The sequence below is a fragment of the Amblyomma mixtum genome, chromosome 4, assembly GCF_055824585.1.
Source record: "Amblyomma mixtum isolate Tamu chromosome 4, ASM5582458v1, whole genome shotgun sequence".
Taxonomy (NCBI): Eukaryota; Metazoa; Arthropoda; class Arachnida; order Ixodida; family Ixodidae; genus Amblyomma; species Amblyomma mixtum.
In genome coordinates this window covers 141012795-141025372 of record NC_143015.1, presented here as the reverse complement: position 1 = coordinate 141025372, position 12578 = coordinate 141012795, and the positions used below count along the sequence as shown (strand labels likewise).

The 12578-nt window shown below is 46.1% G+C and overlaps 1 pseudogene; it reads right to left on the bottom strand.

Moving 5' to 3' along the window:
- Window positions 1-2622: 2622 nt before the first annotated feature.
- On the bottom strand, window positions 2623-8998 carry LOC149348479 (uncharacterized; annotated as a pseudogene).
- Window positions 8999-12578: the final 3580 nt, after the last annotated feature.

Sequence of the window (12578 nt, the reverse complement as noted above, 5' to 3'; positions counted from 1 at the left end):
CTAAGCGGACCAAAGCCAGATGCGTCCGTGGAACGTTCTCGTGTGTTCACTGCGACGCCATGCCCGCAATTTTAAATGTGACAGCCATGGCTTTGGCGCACAATCATGGCGTTCCTGACAACTCCAAGCCTGTGGACGGAAACTTAGAGCATGTCACTGCTGACGTTTAAGAACTGTTCGTATTCTATAAGCGGTCCATTTTCCATTGTTCATTTTGAGTCCGTGCGATCCTCTGTCAGGTGTCACTCAGATACAACCACGGCTTGCAAGCGGCTTGCAAGAGTCGTTTGCGTTTACCAGCATCTCGGTGGGATTATTTTTATTGTATTAAAAAACTCTCAAAGTGGTGCCACGTGTTCCGGGAGAGGTCGGTCAGAAAGAAAAAAGAACAAATACGCCAGCGCTGGCAGAAGCAAACATATTTGATGCAGGCAGCGAGATGAGCAAACACAAAAAAAAACTAGTAAGTTTACGCTGGTAACTAGTAGCTGACTCGCATGACACCATCCGGAACATTCTGCGGCAAACGGTTGACATGATACAATTTTTCCGTTGCGCGGTGCCGACAACTACAACTACTATGACACCGACGGTAAAACTATCACACAAGAAAAACTACAAATCACAAGCACGTGCGAGCGCGGGCAAGCGCAAGCCAAAAATGCGTGATCGAACGGCAAATAGAATTCATGATAGAGAATTACACTCGGCGCTTTCGAACAAGAAATCAATTTTTTCAGTGAGCTCAACCACACAATGTTCAATTCTTGGTACCTGCTCTGCAAAAGAGAGCAAACAAGACAGTAGCGGTGGTGGAAAACAATTATTGAAGGCTGTTTACAGGAGTGAGTGGGGACTGGCGTTAAGGGCAAGACCCTTACAATTTCTAGTTGGGTGCAACGCTCGACGGAGGCGAAACGCCAAATGCAGCCGTGTGCTGTGCGATGTCAGTGCATGTTAAAGATCCCCAGGTGGTCGAAATTATTCCGGAGACCTCCACTATACGGCGCCTCTTTTTCTTCTTCCACTCCCAACCTTAAACATGTCAGTGGCATTTATTCCAAGACCTAACAAGAAACTCAATGTGGGCAACCGAAGACCGATTTGGTTTAGTTGATGTGGTTGTTTAAAGTACCAAAGCGACTCAGGCTGTGAGGGACGCTGTAGTGAAGGGCTGCGGAAATTTCGACTACCTGCGGTTCTTTCACGTGCACTGACATCGCACAGCACACAGGCCTCTAGAATTTCACCCTGATCGAAATTCAACCACCGCGGCTGGGATCGAACCCGCGTCTTTCGGGTCAGCAGCTGAGCGCCATAACCACTGAGCCACCGCGGCGGATAAGACCCATTTCCCTCACAACCTCCCTCGGGAAGCTCGTTAGAGTGGGACTACACCGAAGACCACAACGTCCTGCCGCACTCCAGGGCGGTCTTCGGAAGAGGACTCTCCACCAAAGACGTCACGCTTGTAGACATCGTACTGCCCAAGACGTCATTCTCGACCCCCTCCATTAAAAACACAAAAGCAATATTAGTACTAGATCTCAAAACGACAAATATTTGAGAACCTATCTCACAATACCATCCTGAAACACCTAGTCGACCTTAAACCAATCGAACGGGCGTACAAACACATTACAGACTTCCTTGAAGACAGAACGGTACAAAACCACCAGCGGACAAATAAAACAACCCAGTCAACCTCGGCAGCAGAGGAACACCGCAACACACAACAATTAATATTTTTTATTCGGGCATTCTTTGGTACAGTGTTTCATGATTACGGGAAAATAAACACCACGAAATTAAAAGCCTAAGAAATTGGAGACACGACAGAAGCGACTGATGTTTTTTGCAACTATTTTATTCCTTGCGTTTTTGCCGTCACCGTGTTACGAAAGAGGTGTGGTAAATCCAAATTCAGAGAAGATTTTCTGGAGAAGAGGCCGGGCATTGTCCGTCATATTTAGGTGCGTATCATCCTCCGTAGAGGTAGGAACATTTAAGAGAGGTGGAATGAAAGCGAACGGGCGTGAGGTACAAAATGAACCTTTTCCATGACAGTCCATGACATTTAAAATAGAAAATCGCGTGCCTAATTGCATAAAGACCGGCCTGTAGCTTGAAAGAGGAATGTAAATGGCGCTTGTGTCCGCTACTTATCGCACTCTTTTTCGCCATTGGACTTTCTGTAATCAAACTTGAAAACGGTCTAGCACAGGCTAAGGCGGACCGCAAATCAACAATTATCAACCGAACGAATTTCAAGGCACAGTCGAAGACAAGCCTTTTGAGACAAATGTCGTCCTCCTTTTGAGCTTCGTTGTGTATTCACCAGCTTAACGTGTACTGTAATAAAGTTTCCAGATTTTTGCCCTGATGAATAAACAAATGAATGAAAAAGGCAGTAATTATTAAACGAATACAAATGATTATATAAATAGGAATTAGACAAATAAGTAATCTATTCGCAACCGAAGCTGCAAATTATTACATCAAGAGCAAGCTTTAACGCTTGCACGTTTGAGATCTAATACGAATGAATCTTTTCTTGTGTCAAACGTTCAAAATATTCCAAGATTGCAGTGCTTCTGGGCGCGGACCTTGACAACGGCCGGCTCAAAATACAACCGAATTCGTCTCCAGTGAAGCGGACGATGTCGTCGTCCCTTCGCCGGCGGCCAGCTGTGCTTTGAAGCGGTCCGTGAGCCAGCGCACTCCGGCAACGCGGTCGAAGGCGCCGTATACATTTCCGGGGCAGTCGTCGTGGACGTCCTCGTAGTCGACGTCGAACAGGGCGAAGCTGACGTGTGGTTGCATGCTGTGCGCTAGGGCCGCCTGCATATGTGCGCGCCGTCAGAATACAGGGACACGAAAATGAAATACTAAACCAAGCTGGAGAGTTCATGCGGTAACAATAGCGCAAAAGGAACGACGCAGACAGGAGCTTGTCTGCATCAACGTTATCCAACTTGCCGAACTTTCGGTTTTTGCTCAAGGTAGAGAGACAGATTAATGCCACGAAGCAGATACGAAGCAAATACCACTCATTTTCGTTACTTTCCATTCGCGCAGCTGGAAATGTAAGCTGCTTTATTATGGTTTATAGTTTGAAGGTTTAGCGTCCCAGAGCGGCTCAGGCTGTGAGAGACGCCGCAGTGAAAGGCTTCGGAAATTTGGATCACCTGGGGTTCTTAAACGTGCACTGACACTTTTTCCCGTCTACATTAGGAGTATCTAAATGATCCATTAGTCTCTAGATGTGTTGATATCCGGTTATTTAAAACTGCGTACCATTCGTAGAAAATTTCCCCTTCCTTCGTGTCCGAATGATCCAGCTGTCATTTTTGTCGAGAGCAAAACTACTTTGGTTGACAGAAGTTCGCGAAGAAGTGAAGGGAATACGATGAAACTAAAGCTTTCCCCGTTGAGAGGTAGTGTAGGCTTTCGGCGTGGTGCGACAACGAAAGACCGCGCCGACTGGATCCATCACCACACGAGGTGCGCTGGGATATTGCGGACCCTGGTGCCTTGGGGTCGTACCCAGGCGTGCTTTATAACAATTACTGACTTAATCAGATACCTGAGACTAACTACTCGGGCTAACTCTCCCAAAAGAAGCCAGCCTGTTCACCGAGGTTTCTTCACTGAAAGACGAACGTACTGGGTTTCGCGCTATTGAGGACTAACGCGAAACCCTGTTTGCAGTCATAATACTTTTTGCTTTCAGTGAAAAAACCTGAATGCACCGGCTAGTTTTCTTTGGGAGAGAGAGCCCGATTGATTGATTGAAACAACGTTTATTCCTCATTAGAATGCGCCGAAGGCGCTACGGTGGAAGGGGAGGGGGTATTGTAAAGGAGAAGGGGTAATGCTGCCTCCGTGTTATTAAAACTTCCTGGAGGCGGCTAAGTGGAGGCTGCGTGCCTATCGTGAGCACTGTGGAGCTGATCGCCGACCAGCGGCGCCTCCGAGTCCTGGATGGACATGAGGAGTGCCCTCCAAAGTCCGAGGAGTGCGTCTCAGATATATCCGATTAAGCCAGGAATCGTTACAAGGTTTCGCCCTATTGGGTACTATCCGGGTTGGATTCCGGCCGCGGAGGCCGTGTTTCGATGGAGGCGAAACGCAAAAGGCGCCCGAGTGCTGTTCGATGTCAGTACCTCTTAAAGATCCCCAGGTGGTCGAGATTATTCCGCAACCCTCCACTACGGCACCTCTTCCTTCGTTTTTTTTTTATCACTCCCTCCATTATCCCTTATACATTGGCGATGACAGCTGTTGATGATGTATGCTAGGACAGAACAAAAACTCAGTGTCGTGCAGATGTGTATGCTTTATAATAATCTTCGGCTGCCCGTATGCACTGCACGTACCTTCTTCGTTATGGTCTGCAAGCTGTCGAAGGTGAAAGTGAGTCTCTTCTCTTCGTTGAACGTGTAATTAATGAAATGGCCTTCGTCAACAGCCGTGAGATTTTCACGGTAGTTGGGGTGGTCGCAAACCTGGAGAAAAAAGAGAAAGGTGTGGATATATAGTTATCCAGCCGTATCATTCAATGAATACGAATGTAGATTTCATGCAGTTTGAAATCACGTCTTGTCTTCTTTCGAATCGGCCTTTAGGGAGCTGTTGTACTGACGATGGTAGACATCTGGACACTGACAATTCCGGATATAGGAAGCAAATGGCTGTCTCTACCCTGTTCAATCTGCGTACAAGTATGCGTGTTTAGCTGCTCATGCATAAGCTGGAAACGATATGCATTTTAGTAACCTGTGAAAGTCAACCGAAGCTCATATCTCAGTTCACAATTCACCTTCAGTTCACCTTCAATTCACCTATGAACTTTGTGTGGTATATAGAACATGGCGGAAAGCTGTGATGGTACTTTATGTTTATAGAATAGATGAAAAAATTACCGACGATTACGTTACTTCCTAATGCGAAATTTGAGCGCAGCAAATAAGCTGTTTCACCTTTTCGATAGATTGAGGCAAAGAAATCGAGCAACACATGTATGCGCTATCACAGAATTTTTTTTTATTTTTCACACGTATTCCTTTAACAATGACTCCACTAACAGTTCTTGACAGTCATGAAGGAAGCTTTGTGGTCGGAGAAATAGACTGATATATGTTCGACTTGGTACACCAATGCTTGATTCTCAAAGACGAGATCTATACAAGTGCCTCGCGAGGTTGTCACAGCCGTGGGACGCGTTACGAGCGAGAGGAACGGGATGTTCTCCCGCATAAGTGTTAGGAAATTGCTCTTCGTCTTTGTCAACATTAAAGTCCCCCACTACTAACATCGGTGTGGATCGATGGACGGTTAATGCGAGTTGCAGGAAGTGCACGACGTCTTTCGTGAGTGCGGTAGGGGCGAAGTAGGCAGCTACTACCAGCAAGCCGTTGGGCAACTTTGCGGCGCACAGTTCGCCAACTTCATGTGACGTGCCAAACATTTCGACTGGTATTGCAGAGAGACCTGTGCGCAAGTAGGTAGCGACTCCCGCCGCTCTGTTGTGGTCTCTGCGAGCACCACAGCAGTATAGGAAATCTATGATTTCGAGAGGCTCTTCGGGATCCATCCAGGTTTCAGCAAAGCAAAGTACAGAGGAATGGCGCAGAATGTGATCGTGGTGTACGTCCTTGGCATGTGCGGCAAGGGAGCGTACGTTAAGAATGTGGTTGTGAATGATGAATCAAGTGCTGCCAGCGAATGACGCGTCCATTGGCTGTCTGCGTGTGTTACTGATGTGTGGTTAACATGTTAAGCTTCGCCTGTAAGAGTGGAACGCGACAGCGTCTTGCAACGCTGCCAGGGAGTCCACAGAACGCCATCGCCAATTCGGCTGTACGCCTTGCTGGACGGTAAATTTATTTTTTGAGGAAAGGAAATGTATCTCTCTCGCATATCTGGGTGGACACCTGCACCTCGCCGTAAGGGAAAGGGGAAGATGGGAGTGAACGAAGACGCCGTATTAGCTAGACGCGCCTTTGTTCATTCCAAACCATTCAGCTGGCATTACGGAGTGGCTAGCGTGGTCGTATCGCACTCCGGAGACCCTGGTTCGATTCCCCAACTCGACCAATTTCGTTCTCGGTTTTATTGATTTATGCGGTCTAACTAGAAAGGTTAATTAGGCTATTTCATATTTATATTATTGCATTTCTATCGATCGTGTTCTGTCATTAACCTGTCAATTGTTGGAACTGTCTAGGATGTTCGACACAACGTATATGAAACGAGCAACGTCTTACTGACTGGGGAAGTGCGTGGTGGTGGAGGGAACGCGGCTTCGTACTGATCTGTTTTTTTCAGCAGCGTCTCCTTCCGCGGACGCTGTTGTCGCTGCGGCGCGCGTCTTTCTTTTCTTTTCTTCTGACCTCTTCATTCTCCTCTATATTAATTAGGCTAATTGATTAATTAAGGCTAATTGATTAACTAAGCAATTAAATAAACTCAGTCCAACTTAGTTGCAGCATCACTATACGATCCCTTTGATTGGTTTCATGGTTACTAGCCAAAGTACAATTGGCCTCATTTGAAATTCGCGCACTGTGACGTCACGAGCATTTCGACCAATTGAAAAGCGTGGCAATGGGGGCGGAGCTGGTTACGAGGCCGACGCCGACGCGAAACCCAGGAACGGACGCCAAAGAGCTGCGCTCTAAAAAAAACTAACGTAGATGATAGTAGTTGTAACTCCAGCCATCAGTAGTCAAACTGCATGAAAAACGTAACATGGAAGCCTTCGCCTTTCCTGGTATCTTTTGCAGTATCAGAACGTAACTGAGCATTCCGACCGTATTGCAGTGGTGGTCACTGTTTCTCTTTGGCGCGAAGTGGCGGAAGAAACGTTACCGCTTGCGGGGAAGAATGTTACAATCCGGCGATATTTTTGTGACGCCTTTTAGATAACGATATTGAGCGCAAGCAACGGGAGTTATATTTCCCGGCCGACAACTTTTGCAATACGTGCTCGACGACACGTTCACTATGCCTTCGTTTCATTCGTTTACTGATTTTGTGCGGAAAAGAAGATGAAAGGGAAAAATTCATTAGAATCCGGGCAAAGAAAAGTTTTGAAGTACCGTATTTTCCGGTGTATAAGACGCACCCTTGTATAAGACGCACCCTTGTATAAGACGCACCTGCCATATATGCAGGCTGTCATTGAAAAAGTTAGTATATAAGACGCACCCGTGTATAAGACGCACCCCAATTTACTCAGTTAGGCTAGTGAGGCTTAATTAAACATGCTTGTGTGACCATCGTGAAATGCACCGCACCAGTGAGTTCTTAAGCAACGCTAAGTGATCGATAAGGCAACACTCATGTCATACCCGCCCACATTTGAGCAAAAAAAAACAGCGAAAGAACTCTCATTTATGTCCATAAGAACATTTTACTTAAAACCTTCGAAGTGTTCATCTTCGGAAGCGCTACCAAAAAGTTTGCCCGTTTCTGGAGGAAATGCAGCTGAAACATTCTCTTTGCACAACGCACGTACTACGTACACAGCAAAGTTGCAAAGGGAGACTAAAAAAAAAATGCCGGCTTGTCTTGGCTTGTCCTGGCAATGGCGAAAAGCGCGATTGTCGCCATCTTTTGACGTTTCACATTACTTTTGCTTGGGGCCTCCGAAATGGCCGCAGGGTTTATGATCCCGGAAGTCATCATCCCCGACGTTTCATGATACAGTTCACCTAAATAAGTTGCGCATGGCGGTCCCGTATCATAGCCGTGTTACAACCGCGTTATTGGTAGCGATATTTTTCCGCTGAAAAAAGCTTGAACATGAACCTGAGTAATTTCTGAACTCACAAAAAAAAAAGCCGAAAAATTCGCATATAAGACGCACCCTTGCATAGAACGCAGAAGCAAGATTTTTGAAAAAAAAGCCGCGTCTTATACACCGGAAAATACGATATATGAAACATATGCGTTCTTTAGGAGTTGCATTTTACGCCCACAGGCATAACTATATGTATCAGCAGCGCGACGCGAACACAACACAGGAAGAAGAAGGAGAAGATAGTACAGAGCGCTGCTAACTTTTATTTGAACAAAACTGAACCCGCACTTATATACACACACCAGGTAAAATCCCACCAGGGGTAGAAGTCAAGGCGTGCGATCGAACTGGGACCCACACGAAGTCCAGTGCATCAAAAAGATAAGTAGAATCGCACTATACAATGAGTTCCATGAAATGAAGCACGAATGACTTGCGGAAAACAAGAGAATGTAAAAACAACGTTTAGTGTGCGCAAATGGAAAAATGGGAAAATAGAGTTGAGGGCGCGAATTTTGCTAAAAAACACGAGAAGGCGAGAACACGGTAAAAAGGCAAGCGATACGAAGGGTGACCACCAACAATTAACACGGCTAGAACGAAAATGCAGCATGTGAATAGTCCCCTAAAAACTAGGTAAAATCACATAAAACCAGAGAGAAAGGTGATTTCTTTTACCTGGTGTGTGTATATAAGTGCTGTTCAAGTTTTGTTCAAATAAAAGTTGGAAGTTCAGCGCTCTGTACTATATTCTCCTTGCTGTGTTGTGTTCGCGCTACTGATACATATGCCCCTTCACGGGCATGCACACACACGCTGTCCTCAAAAGAGCCGACCAGCGAGAACACGTACCTCGGCATAGCTGCCCAGTTCGCTCGCGATGTTTACGGTGCAGGGGCTGCCCGGTGCGAAGTCCGAGTCCTGCTCCGCGTGCATGGGTGCGAACCAGAAACCCTTGAGCGAGAAGGACACTGACACCGGGATGCTGAGGTTCAGGTAGCCCCGCTCGGACAGCAGCTCGACCACATCACGCTGCGTGAGGAGCAGACACATGAGCAGCAGTCAGCACGGGGAGTATCCACAGGACAATATATGAGGACAGATGTAATGATTAGAGCCTAATATTGATCCCGCTTGAGGTCCGTTTCCTACGGGAGCTATCTTAAGCTCACACCCTTAGACAAGCTGCATAACTTACTATTTCTGTGCAAACTTTCCAGCTGCGTGTTGGTGGCGAAACAACTAAGAGAGTTTACAGTCGAAGAACGTCGGCTGATAATTGGGGAAAAGAGGTCAGAAATATTTCCAACGAAAAACAGAAATCACAGTGGAATAATAATAATGGAGCGTTGAACTTAAGGTCCAGCCGTCAAAAGGCGTAGGCGGATTAAATTCGTAGGGATATGAATATAGAACCTGTTATAAATGGAACCTGAAATGAGCAAGGAATCGTTTTATGAATATTCAAGATGCAGTGTTTGATTCCGGAAAAAAATCTTGATTTGTTTAGGCATAATCTTAAGGCCAGGGCATCTTGGATGGCCTCAGAGGTTGGGCGACGCGGCAGGTTCCAGGCAGGTTAAAAAAAGCCGGCCTTTATGCCCGACCTCGGTGGCCATGTCTTATGGGTAGCTATCGCCCGTCTCGTGCACTGAGATGTGGCGAAAATTTATTATCTTCCGTTATCAACAGCAAAAGCTGCTTTTTCTATGCGCATAACTTCATAATGATAACGCGTTAATACACTGACTACGTCTTGCTACCCCCCAATTGTATACCAGTGTTGCGTCTTGAGCAAATACAGACGTAACTGCGAAAGCAGCCCCTCCCTGTTTCTCACCACTGCTCACTGAATATTCGCACAAGTAGCGCATATTCATAAAAATACTCGATTCGTATTCAGTTCTGGTCTCTCACTAGTGGATTTGCATTCAATTCGGTTGTTAGCTAAAATATTCGTATTCGATTCGGTAGCTTTGGTACACTACTCGTATTCGATTTGGCTTGGAATAATTAGTTTTCCCGCATTCCTGTAAAAGAAACGAAATACAGGTGCCGTAGTCATCGGCCATTTTCGCAAGCAAAGTGCGGTAAAGTGATGAGAGTTTCTTTATCACGGATCTGTGAAGCTAGGTTACACTGTCATTAATTTCCAGTGAGAGACCACGGAGTTCTTTTCGTCCGTGACTTAACGAGTTTGAATCGACTGGCGGAACAAAAGCATAGAATTATACAGAGAGCAATAAAAAATGAGCCGCTCCTGAGACAACGCAGTGTTTGCGTACATTTGTAAAGCAACAAAGACCAATGAATGAATGAATGAATGAATGAATGAATGAATGAATGAATGAATGAATGAATGAATGAATGAATGAATGAATATCGAGCGTTAACACACCTAACACAGGTCGCCGGTTCGAATCCCTACCACGAGCTTGACTCTAACCTAACAAGTATGTTTATGCTCCACGAAGCGCTGAATCGTATGACACCATCCGTAACATTTCAAAACAAAGAGACGCCGACCAGTAAGATGAAAAAATTGTAATTGACGTTTCGGCGCCCAGAACGGGGGCCTTGCTCACAATTTTACTGGTCGGCATCTCTTTGTTTTGAAATTTATCCCCCCGGCCAGACGGGATTCCGTCACACTCTCGACTTCATCCGTAACATTCTGCGGCAAACGGTTGGCCCCCAAATTTTACACGAATGTCGAGATTAAGTGGCCTGACTTTCACGCCTGCCAGAGAGGGATATATGTACCGGATCGGTATCGATCGTTATCATTTTATTACATTATGAAATCACTTTGGTTATCATGGCAACCACTAGATACAATGTCGTTACTATGAAGGCCGCCATCTTGGATTCTATCCGTGGAATCAGCACAACTCTGAGGCTCGAAACGCGACCAGTACAGCTGACGCTGTAAAATAAAAACAAAAAACAGTCCCCACGGTCCCCTCAGGACATGTGGCTGACAGCAGTGGGTGCAACCTGACCATCTCATGCACAGCTTCAATTCTTTGGACCTACACAAAGCTGTGCCAGTGTCGCGACGCGTTCTCTCATGATGACTCACGATGGGGTGCTCGAAGCGCGTGTACTTGTGGTCCCACGTGGTAGGCCCCGTGATTCGGCACGGGATGTTCAGTCCGTGTGTCTCTCTGAGGTGCGTCATCGCCACCAGCATGTCCACTTTGAAGCCTCTGCGCACAAGTGAGCAACAAGGCATATTGAGAGATATAAAGCGATAGTTATGTGGGGACTAGTTGATATTCCATCGATAGCAAAATGCGCTGCGCTGATGAGAGAGAGTAGTTTGTACTATTGGGACAGTGGTGGAGCATAGTGTCTGGACTCAGTAAACAGAGCTACACTGGGAAAAGAGGATGAGATAAACAATGACGCTGTCTCGTGTTTGTCTTCGCTCCCGAACGATCAACTGTTTCCGGGTAAGGTGACGAGGAAACCTGGATCTTTCAGATGGAACACTAGAGAAGCGAGCGCTCTGACTCCTTGTCTTTTCTATTGTATGTGCGTTTCATGATGCCTTTAAATGATTACAGTGAACAGCTATCCACTCTCCCAACAAGAAGTTTTAGAGAAACGAAGCACGAACACTTAGTCGCTGCGCTTAAATGCCTGATTTGTTCTTCTCTCTTTGTGAGCATCATCTTGTGGGTCGTCTAGATATCACTGTACGTCAGCGACGGATAGGTGCTGAGGATCGTGTTTGTCTGGACTGTTGAGTTTCTCATCTTAGCAGCTTTCGCAGAACCTCCAGACACAAAAAAGGAGAACAATACACAGATGCTTTAGGATGATGGCTGTGAATGGAACACATTCCGGGTTAAAAGAAATCTACAAGTGTAGAAGTTAGGGCGAGTTGCTTGTTCATGGTAAGGGCTGTCACAGCGGGAAAGGAACAGCATGAACAAGAACCTGACCGACACAGCGCTGCTGTGTCCGGTTCTTGTTCATGCTGTAAATTTCGCGCTGTGACGACACTTGCAATTAAAGTAAGTCACAGTTCAAGGGAGTGTCCCGGACTTGCGTCGTAAAAAAAAGAAAAAGAAAAAAAGAAGCTCCCATTTTCTTGACGGCCAAACTTGCTGGGTATAAACTTCTGTTTGTGCCAAGGTGGGGGGTAACAGGCCTGTTAGTATTTTCTTCGTTGTCACCGGAGAGACATCGAAAAAGAATACATGGTAAAAAGCATACGTGCTCAGTACAGTTCTCGTCAAGCTCTTGAGGGTTTTCCTCCTGGGCCGCCTAATCTTTTCACATGACTGAATGCTGAAAATATTTCCAAAAGCCAGAAAGAGTGCTGCATTATATCATGCTACATTAGCCATTACATCATAGGGGTCTTTCACTTTCCAGTGGAACACACAAGGCTCCAATGTACCCGGTTGTGAAAGGCCATTGAGTAATTTGTGTAATTTGGGCACCATGAGCTTCTTTAAGAAGCCTTGCAATGTTATACGTAGGCACTTTAGAGCTAATCTGCCATTGCAGTACCGCCACCGTAGTTTGGACCGAACCGGCAAAAGTACGCTCTGAGGTCGTGCGGCATAACTACTCAGGCAGGTGAAACACATCACCTGGTAGCTATTGGACTTACAGGAGCTGACACAGAACAATCCAAAGACTTCAGCTTCTCAGTAATTTTTCTTCTTATCTGTTCTTTGCTGTCGCGCCTTGGAGTCACATGCTTCGTGCTATAATGTACCGTCCTTTGGAGTGGGGCTTACATGACAACGTCGTT